Here is an 11152-nt window from a genome sequence, read left to right on the forward strand (position 1 = left end):
CGTAATTGATGGACTGCTATAAAAGATACACAAAGAACTCCAATGAACTAAGGCAAAAAAGTCAACATGGTTTTTAGAATACATAAATAGGAAATTTACAGTAAGGGAAACCTAAGTAGTCAATAAGGATATGGAAAAAGGCTCTATCTGACTCACAAGACAAAATAAACTAACATTAAAATAACATATCACCCAATGTTGGTAAGAGTGTAGAGAATTAACAACTCTTGCTTAAAGTTGGTGCAGGCATAACTGACACACTCACTTTGGCAAGCATTTGGGCAATACCTAGGAAACTGAGCGACTCGGTGTTGTCTCAACATGAAGGAACTGAGAATAATATACCTAATTGCCTACCAGTAGGGAAATGCATTCTATGTTAAATTAAATGAACCAGACATATTTTCAATATAAATAAATTTCATAAGTTAGCTGTAAAATATAAGATGAAAAACTGCCTATTTTGGTCCCATTTCTGATTATTTTGAAAACAGCAAATACGACATATGGACATGATGAGAGTAATGTTGTTGTTCAGTCACTAAGTTGTGTCTGACTCTTTGCAACTCTGTGGACTGCAGCATGCCAGGCTTCCCTGTCCTTCACTATCTCCTGGAGTTTGCTCAAATTCATGTCCATTGAGTCACTGATGCTATATAACCATCTCATCCTCTGCCACCTTCTTCTCCTTTTGCCTTCAATCTTTCCCAGCATCAGGGTCTTTCCCAATGAGCTGGTTCTTCAAATTAGGTGGCCAGAGTATTGGAGCTTCAGCTTCAGCATCAACCCTTCCAATGAATACACTGACTTTAGAACGGCAGTCTACTCTGGGGAGAGAGGGGAAAAGATGGAAAGAGAGGGCACCTTTATTGTTTTATTTCTTTTTATAAAAGGAAGGTATCAAGCAAGTAGAAGCAAAGTTGAAGGTGGATAAATCTGGGTGCACACACATATGTATAACTGTAACATTACATACTGTTTATCTAAGCAAAGGGGCTTGAAATACAGCAGCTTAAATTTTTCATTAAAAATATCCAGATAGAGTGGTCCAGGAAGCAGGGGGAGGAGGGTATAAGAGTGAGCAGACTTGGGAGAAACTGGCGCCAAGGCTTGAAGTCAGAATCCTGGGGATCTAGCTTGTGGAGTCATTTGAACATTTCATTCTAGATGCTCAGGCAAGATCAAAGAGGTTTATCTGCACAGGGATGAGGAAGGGGACAAATGAAATCACATCCAGCATCCAGTTTAAGGGTAAATGAAAGTCCCAAGTCACTTCAAGTTTACTTACTTGAATTCCCAGGTCCTTGGGCTTCTGCAGTGGAATCCCAACTTTCTCTACTAGTAGATTTACCAGAATCACTAAGTATGACGACCTGGCTGTGTTGCTGGGTGGGAAAGGATGTGACTTGGTGTCCCCATGGGGAAGTGACTAGTAAGTGACCATGTTTTGTATGATGAATCCTTGGATCAAAAGTGCTCTCAGTGTGACACCCCCCTACCACCACCATCATGTACTATCTCATCCTTCACCTCAAAGTACATCAGTGAGAATAAGCTAAAGGTAATGTTTCCTACTTCAAAGGAATGACCCACTAGTTTGTTCAAAGAGCGTGTGGTTCCAGCAGAGGCGAACAAACGTCCTATTAGATTTTTCAGACAATGCAGGATAAAAATGGTCCCAGTTGAAGGTACCTTGTGAAAGTGAAAGTCGCTCCGTCATGTCCGACTCTTTGTGATCCAATGGACTATACAGTCCATGGAATTCTCTAGGCCAGAATACTGGAGTGGGTAGCCTTTCCCTTCTCCAAGGGAATCTTCCCAACCCAGGGATCAAACCCAGGTCTCCCGCTTTGAACGGGGATTCCTTACCAGCTGAGCCACAAAGGAAGCCCAAGACTGTTGGAGTGGGCAGCCTATCCCTTCTCCAGGGGATCTTCCTGACCAGGAATCAAACTGGTGTCTCCTGCATTGAAGGTGGGTTCTTTACCTACTGAGCTATCAGGGACGCCCCAAGGTACCTCGCATCTCATAAAAATGCAGCCACATCTCACTCTTGGTTCTTTCCACTACATCCCCGATAAATGTCAACTCAACTATGCAGAGAATAGTTTTTAGGAAATTCAGAAAACACTGGAAGCAAATCCATCCCGTAAGATACCTGTCACCAAAAGCAAGACCATACTGGACCATCAAAATTTCAAAGAGAACATATCAATTACCCAGACTGGAATCTCCCAGGGATCTCTTGAAGCTGTCTACACAGGAGAAAGGAGCTTTCTCTGTGGGGAGAAGTCCTCGTCGTTGGTACCTCTCTAGGGCTGTTGCTCGTGGGGATTCTAACCAGTTTGTGCTAAGGTGCCATTTGGACATTTACTGGGTTTTAAGCAAGCTTATCTCAGGTTGATCTTCCATACTCACGATCATTCCAGAGTTTCAAAAACCACTTTTCCCCTGCTCTAATATATTCACCTCATTAAGAATTGAGTCCACCAGGAAATTTAAAGCTCTGTGAGACCACCAAGAATAGCAGTGTCAACAGGTCAGAGCTGACCTCAACAGCCAATGCCTGTCTACTTGTAGCCCTCAGTTATAAAGGGGCTCACAAGTTCTCAAGACCCAAAACAGACCTGTTTCACATCTTAAACGGAAAGAAGCTAAAACCAAGGTCCATTAATAGATGATTCATAATCCATAGCACTCACATGATAGCTTATGTTTGACTGTCTTGAATTTTACCAAAATGTTAATATTTGTTCAGCTCCCACACACTGATACGTTATTGAACAAAGAATAATCAGTCAATATTTACTAATCATCTATTGTGTGCACAGCCTTTAGCCCATATAGTGTGGGAGGTTCCAAAGGAGGAAGATGATATGGTAGCAGCTGATAAGGAAGCTGTGGTCATGAAGGGAGCAGCATAACATCAAACCCAGACACCTCAATAGGGAATCCACTCAGTGAATCCACTCAGAATCCTTCTGCTGGAGCTGCTGCCCTCCAGTGGCTCCAAGCGTTAGGAAGGAACTTTATTAGAATTTGGGGTGGGGGTCTGCTATTAAGTAAATGGTTAACAGGACATGAAAAACTCCACGGAACTCCAAGTAGCTTATATCTTTAAAAGTACACACAATACAACAGCTTATTTATTTTACCATAGTCCATATTTCTTTACTTTTACATAGGGCTTCTGTGGTGGCTCAGATGGTAAAAAAAAAAATCCGCCTGCAATGCAGGAGACCTGGGTTCAATCCCTGGGTAGGGAAGACCTCCTGGAGATGGGAATGGCTACCCATTCCAGTATTCTTGCCTGGAGAATTCCATGGACAGAGGAGCCTGGTGAGATACAGTCTATGGGGTCGCAAAGAATCAGACATGACTGAGTGACTAACACTTTCATTTTCTTTATGTGGTCATGTGTATTGAAATGCTGTAACATTATCTTGAGGTTTAATTTCACCCTAGAAAATTTTCCTCCTGAAATTAATCGAAGATGGTCTACAGCCAACTTTGTGCTTTGTTTTCTATTAAATGTATTCCTTTTAATTCCATCTGAATAAAGGTGAATAACACCTAGACTTTCATTTATAATTAAACTAATCCAACATTGATTTGCATATGTGGAAGCTGTTATCATCCCCCAAACTCATTTTTTTAAAAAAATTATTTTATTGAAGTATATAGTTGATCTACAAGATTGTGCTAATTTCTACTGTACAGCAAAGTGATTCAGTTATACATATATATGCATTCTTTTCCATATTCTTTATGTTAGGAAGGATTGAGTGGGTGAATATGCTGATTTCAAAATAAATTCAGGACTTCCCTGGTGGTCCAGGGGATAAAAATCAGCCTGCGAGTGTAGGGGACTCGGGTTCGATCCCTGGTCTGGGAAGATCCTACATGTTGCGGGACAACTAAGCCTGAGCACCACACCTATTGAGCCTGTGCTTCAGAACCCCTGAGCCGCAACGACTGAAGCCTGTGGGCTCTCGAGCCCGTGCTCCACAAGAGAAGCCACTGCAATGATAAGCCCGTGCACCACACGAACAGCAGGCCCATGCACAGCATCCGAGACCCAGCACAGCCAAAAATAAACAAATACATAACTAAATAGACTCAAAACACAAAGGCAGCTGTGTGGGAGGGAAAGCATGGGTGTTGAGGCCCTGTTGACCACACGTCACTCTTCCTAACAGAGGAACTGACTCAGTGGAAAAGACTCTGATGTTGGGAAAGATTGAAGGCAGGAGGAGAAGGGGACGACAGAAGATGAGATGGTTGGATGGCATCACTGACCCAGTGGACATAAGTTTGAGCACGCTCCAGGAGTTGGTGTTGGACAGGGAAGCCTGGCATGCCGCAGTCCATGGGGTCACAAAGAGTCGGACATGACTGAATATAACTGAACAGAGGAAATATGAAAGGTACAAGAGATCCTGAGTCAAGCTCTGCCAGGCAGGAGACAGTGGGGTGTCCGAAACGTGAGGCAGAGCAAGATGAAGATGTACCTAGAACATGCCTCGCTCGAAGGCATCGGGGCAGAGTGAGAGTCCTGACACCAGAGCGTCCGTGGTGGGAGAGACCTGCACAGCCCTGGGCAGAAAGGTCCCAGCACTTGGGTCCAGGCGGCAGCAGCTCAAGGGCCGAGCACAGCATGGTGACCTGGACTCGCCATGACATCATGTTTATCAAGCAGGAAGGCTGAGAGAGGATGGTCCTGCGGGGTCTCAAGACAGAAGACTTGACTGAAGCTTCGGTGGGTGTCCTCAGACTCCTGAGCTGTGGTTTCCGGATGGGCAACTGTGATCTCTCCCGAGGAGGGTGCGAGGCTGGAGCAGTGAGGTCAGGGCCAGCTAAAAGGTAAGGCGCCATCCCCGTGCTGGCCACAGGGTGGTGCTGACATCATTACAGGTGACCCGTACACAGCGACTGCTCTATTACGTCGTGATGCCCTGGAGGTGCAAATTCTGTAAACATCCCCATCCATCCGTCATGACTCATTGCAGCTCGACTTGGCATCCTGGACTGGGTCTCACTCTGGGTTTCGTGCCCAGAGCAGCTGCCCAGTCCTTGGCACCTCCTGTCCTGCCAGCTCTTCACCCTGAGCTGGAAGCTGCTGTCTGCTCAGTTCCCTGGCACCCCAGTTGCAGGGGAGGGAAGTACCCCCAGTAAGAGAGTGTGGAAGTGGGACTGGTAAGGGAGGAGAAGGAAGGAGCAGACTTGGCTGGAGCTCATGGGTGAGGAGACCTGTAACCCAGGGCTGCACTCTGAGGCCAGCAGTCAGCCATCCAGCAGACTGCACGGCTCTGGCCAGCGCCCAAAGGCTGCTAAAAGATTGGAGACCCATCAGCTGGGCCCTTGGTTATCATCCCATGTTTATAGACTCTAGTAAAGCAAACAAAACAGACAGGCAGGATCTCTGTGCTGGTTTTGCCTTAATGAAGACCATTTGGACCCTAATTCATTATGCTCATTGTGCCAAGATACACGTTGCAGAACAGTGTGGCCATAAAGCAGAAAATTCAGAGATTCCTGAGCTCATACATAACTGGTGGGGTGATTCTGAGGGTCAGAGTGATAAGGACTGTGGAAGCAGGCACGGGGCCAGGCTTCCCACCCCTTTTCACTCTGCACTTTTCACTGCAAAAAGGAAAAATCTCCAAACTCTTTTTCTAGAAGTTACAAAAATTACCAATAAAGTTGTAATAACTTTGAATGATGCAGGATAAAGTGAATTGATATAAAAATATTTTCAGTGTTTCCCTAAAAATGCAATCATTTATATTATGGTCCTTTTCTCCCTTGCCTTTCACTTCTCTTTTTTTTCTCAGCTATTTGTAAGGCCTCCTCAGACAACCATTTGGCCTTTTTGCATTTCTTTTTCTTGAGGATGGTCTTGATCCCTGCCTCCTGTACAATGTCATGAACCTCCATCCATAGTTCTTCAGGCACTATGCCTATCAGATCTAATCTCTTGAATCTATTTGTCACTGCCACTGTATAATTGTAAGGGATTTGATTTAGGTCATATCTGAATGGTCTAGTAGTTTTCCCTACTTTCTTCAATTTCAGTCTGAATTTGGCAATAAGGAGTTCATGATCTGAGCCACAGTCAGCCCCAGGTCTTGTTTTTGCTGACTGTATAGAGCTTCTCTGTCTTTGGCTGCAAAGAATATAATCAATCTGATTTTGGTGTTGACCATCTAGTGATGCCCATGTGTAGAGTCCTCTCTTGTGTTGTTGGAAGAGGGTGTTTGCTATGACAGTGCATTCTTTTGGCAAAACTCTATTAGCCTTTTCCCTGCTTCATTCCATGCGCCAAGGCAAAATTTGCCTGCTTCTCCAGGTGTTTCTTGACTTCTTACTTTTGCATTCCAGTCCCCTATTATGAAAAGGACATCTTTTTGGTGTGTTAGTTCTAGATGGTCTTATAGGTCTTCATAGAACCGTTCAACTTCAGCTTTTTCAGCATTACTGTTCAGGGCATAGACTTGGATTACTGTGATATTGAATGGTTTGCCTTGGAAATGAACAGAGATCATTCTGTCATTTTTGAGATTGCACCCAAGTACTGCATTTCAGACTCTTTTTTTGACTATGATGGCTACTCCATTTCTCCTAAGGGATTCTTGCCCACAGTAGTAGATATAATAGTCATCTGAATTAAATTCATCCATTCCAGTCCATTTTAGTTCGCTGATTCCTAGAATGTTGACATTCACTCTTGCCATCTCCTGTTTGACCACTTCCAATTTGCCTTGATTCATGGACCTAACATTCCCGGTTCCTATGCAACATCGGACTTTATTTCCATCACCAGTCACATCCACAACTGAGTGTTGTTTTTGCTTTGGCTCTGTCTCTTCATTCTTTCTGGAGTTATTTCTCCATTGATCTCCACTAGCATATTTGGGCTCCAAAATCACTGCAGATGGTGACTGCAGGCATGAAATTAAAAGATGCTTGCTCCTTGGAAGAAAAGTTATGACCAACCTAGACAGCAAAATAAAAAGCAGAGGCATTACTTTGCCAACAAAGGTCCATCTTGTCAAAGCTATAGTTTTTCCAGCAGTCATGTATGGATGTGAGAGTTGGACTATAAAGAAACCTGAGCAGCGAAGACTTGATGCTTTTGAACTGTGGTGTTGGAGAAGACTCCTGAGAGTTCCTTGGACCAGTCCATCCTAAAGGAAATCAATCCTGAATATTCATTGGAAGGACTGATGCTGAAGCTGAAATTCCAATACTTTGGCCACCTGATGCGAAGAACTGACTCATTTGAAAAGACCCTGATGCTGGGGAAGATTGAAGGTGGGAGGAGAAGGGGACAACAGAGATTGAGATGGTTGGATGGCATCACCAACTCAATGGACATGAGTTTGAGTAAGCTCTGGGAGTTGGTGATGGACAGGGAGTCCCGGCATGCTGCAGTCCATGGGGTTGCAAAGAGTCAGACACGACTGAGCAAATGAACTGAACTGAACTGATATTATGGTCCTATTTATTTCTTCTTAACCTTGTTTTTACTTTCTGAAAACATTGATGTTCTCTATAAAAATCTTACAGAAATAAATAAGATCATAATATAAATGATTGCATTTTTAAGGAAACATCAAAAATAAAATATTTTTATATCAATTCAGTTTATCCTACATCATACAAAGTTATTGCAACTTTTTGGTGTGATTTCAAGTAGATATTTTTTAGGAGCTTCCCAGGTGACGCTAGTGGTAAAGAAACTGTCAATTCAGGAAATATAAGACACAGTTTCCATCCCTGGGTGGGGAAGATCCCCTGGAGAAGGAAATCTCAACCCACTCCAGTATTCTTGTCTGGGAAATACCATGGAGAGAGGAGCCTGGTGGGCTATAGTCCATAGGGTTGAAAAGATTCGGACATGAATGAAGCAACTCAGCATACACTCAGGCACAACATTTTAAAATTGATTCATCAAATAACTTCTCCATTGAAAATCTGAAGATGAATTTTCAGTATCACTACTTTTATGATTGTTATCCTCATTACTTTTCTGTATTTATTGATCAGTATTCCTTTGTTTTCAGCTTATAACCAATAGTCATTGTGATGAAAAATTAGTCAATGTATTGCTAAAAACAAAAACTTTAAAACACTAATGATCAAAAGTGATTTAATTGATGGGACACTAAGCAGAGGAGGTGTCTGGACATCAAATAAAACAGGATTCAGGACAAATCACTTACACATGATGAAGAGGGACACTTTATAAGCCAAAATGCACAATAAAGGTGTAACAGTTATAAATATATTTGTCCCAATAAGGGGCTGCATGCTAAGTCGCTTCAGTCAAGAGTCGGACATGCAGCCCCTTATTGGGACAAATATATTTATGACTCTTGGGGACCCCATGGACTGTAGCCTGCTGCACTCCTCTGTCCATGGGATTCTCCAGTCAAGAATACTGGAGTGGGTGCCATGCCCTCCACCAGGGATCTCCCCAACCCAGGGATCTGACTGGCATCAGTTATGTCTCCTGCATTGGCAAGTGGATTCTTTACCACTAGTGCCACCTGGGCTAGGCAAAGGTATTCTACTTTACTAAACATAACATATAGATGGTGCAGAAAGAGAGAAAAGCACAGCTAATGTTTAGTTGGAAATACATGGGGTGTTGATGAGGACCCCATTCTGCGTGTAAGTTATGTGAACAAAAAAATAAGTAAGAAAATGGAGACAAACAGTATAATCAATACGGGAAATCTTTTGTTCATTCAGTTGCTAAGTCATGTCCGATTCTTTTCAATCCCATGGACTGCAGCATGCCAAGATTCCCTGACCATTGTTTCCCGGAGCTTGCTCAAACTCATGTCCTTTGGGTCAGTGATGTCATCCAACCATCTCTTTCTGTCACCCCTTTCTCCTCCTGCCCCCAGTCTTTCCCAGCACCAGGGTCTTTTCCAATGAGTTGGCTCTTCACATCAAGTGGTCAAAGTATTGGACCTTCAGCTTCAACATCTGTCCTTCCAATGAGTATTTAGGGTTAATTTCCTTTAGGATTGATTGGATTGATATCCTTGCTGTCCAAGGGACTCTCAAAAGTCTTCTCCAGCACCACAATTCAAAGCATCAATTCTTTGGTGCTCAGCCTTCTTTTTGGCCCAACTCTCACATCCATACATGACTACTGGAAAAATCATAGGTTGACTATACAGACATTTGTTGGCAAAATGATGTCTGTGCTTGTTAATGCACACTCTGGGTTTATCATAGCTTTTCTTCCAAGGAGCTAGCGTCTGTTAACTTCACGGCATCAGTCACCATCAGCAGTGAGTTTGGAGTTAAGAAAACAAAATCTGCCACTTTTTATTTTCCATTTTTTCTCCATTTATTTGCCATGAAGTGATGGAACCAGATGCCATGATCTTAGTTTAGGGACACATGTATGTCAAACTTTTAGTTCTGATAATACAGATGGAACTGAGCAGAATCCTGCAGGGCACTGCCCACCTCCCCCACCCTCGAGTATAAAACCAAGAAGTTAATGAGAACAGCAGAGTCACAGACTGTTTTTGATGCACATTTATGAGTTATTTTACAAACACTGAAACTGCCACCAGAGGGAAAAATATAACTGCATGATGCCCAGACTGCAGCCATGACATAAACTGCTCCATCTAGAGCAGTACTGAGTCCATGGTTAGCACAGTTCCAACAACCGGCCTCAAGAGAATGGGACTAACACTATTGCTCATAGTAATCCGCATCTTTGTGGGCATCAAAATAATTGCAGTTTGTTCTGCCTGTGTATGTAAGCAAGCAACTAAAACTGTCAGCAAAGAGATGCTGTAGACACGTGTCAACATCTTCCACTCTTAAGAATATGGCCTGCTATGTCAGCATGAAGAACTTACAGAAGATGGACCTTCACCTTGATCCCATAGAGACAGAGTGATGTCCTGACAAGTGGGAAATTGGAAGCAGCTTTTTCGACCCTTTCCTGTTCCCTGTTTCTCTTTCCTCTGAACTTAAACAGAACCTACTTATAGGAATGAGGTCCCTAAGCAATTGAAACTAACTCCTGATGTATGTTCTCCTGAATTCACACCAGGCCTTGTCTAACTTGTGGATTCTTTTCCTAGATGAGAAGTAAGAATGAAGAATTGAGTAGTTCAAGAAGGACTAGCTCTCTACCCACAGTGGCCCCCCAATAGCAATCCTGGATTTAGATCATGAAGGCAAGATAATATGTGAAGAGAGAGTTAGCCAGTCTGCACACCATGGAGAAGGGTGCAGAACCCAGCCTCCTACCTCAACGATTCACTGAGATTCTCATCCTCCCCTTTTTCCTTGAAAACTGTCACAACTGAGCAGAATCTTCAGAGCTGGTCTCCGGACATCAGTCACCTTCTCCCCAGATTGCTGGCTTTTCTGATTAAAGCACTTTTCCTTTCCACGAACACTTGCCTCTCTAATTATTGGCTTATAAGAGGCAAGCAGCCAGATCTGGATCCCATAACACAACTTCTTAAGTGAGCGTGAAATAATCACGGAATTTAATCACAAAGAAACCATTACATTCCATATGGTAGAAGCATCACAATTACTCTACCGTCAAATGTAAAAAAGCTGCAAGATAATGACAACATTTCTGAAAGTTCTTGCAATGGGAAATTTAAACATCTCTACTAAATACTTGTAGCTAAAAGCTTAACTACAAACTGAAATTACAGACTTTCTTTAAAAAATCATGATAATAAAACATCACATTTCTGAATCTATGAAGAAGATTTGAAGCAGTAATCAAAGGAAAATTTACAGATTTAAACACGTATCAATAATAAGGGAATTAAACATCCAACTCAGAAAACTAGGAAAAGAATAAGAACACAAGGTAAAATAGCACAAAGATGAAGAAATTAATGAGGTAAAGAGAAAAAGAATAAAGTAATAAATTGAAATCTGGGTTCTTTTAAAAAATAAAGGATGCAAACCACTAGTTAACCTAATCAAAATAGAAAAATGAAAAAGGAGAAAAGAGCCCCAAATAAACAACAACAACAAAAGAATTCTTTGGGAAACATTATTAAAATACAAGAAACTTTAAAAAATGATAAGAAGTTGCTCTACATAACTCTATGCAGCTAATTTGGAAAAATCTAGATGAAATAGA

This window comes from Moschus berezovskii, chromosome 1 (genome assembly GCF_049115385.1).
Source record: "Moschus berezovskii isolate FMDL1 chromosome 1, NW_MosBer_1.0, whole genome shotgun sequence".
In the NCBI taxonomy this organism is placed as follows: domain Eukaryota; kingdom Metazoa; phylum Chordata; class Mammalia; order Artiodactyla; family Moschidae; genus Moschus; species Moschus berezovskii.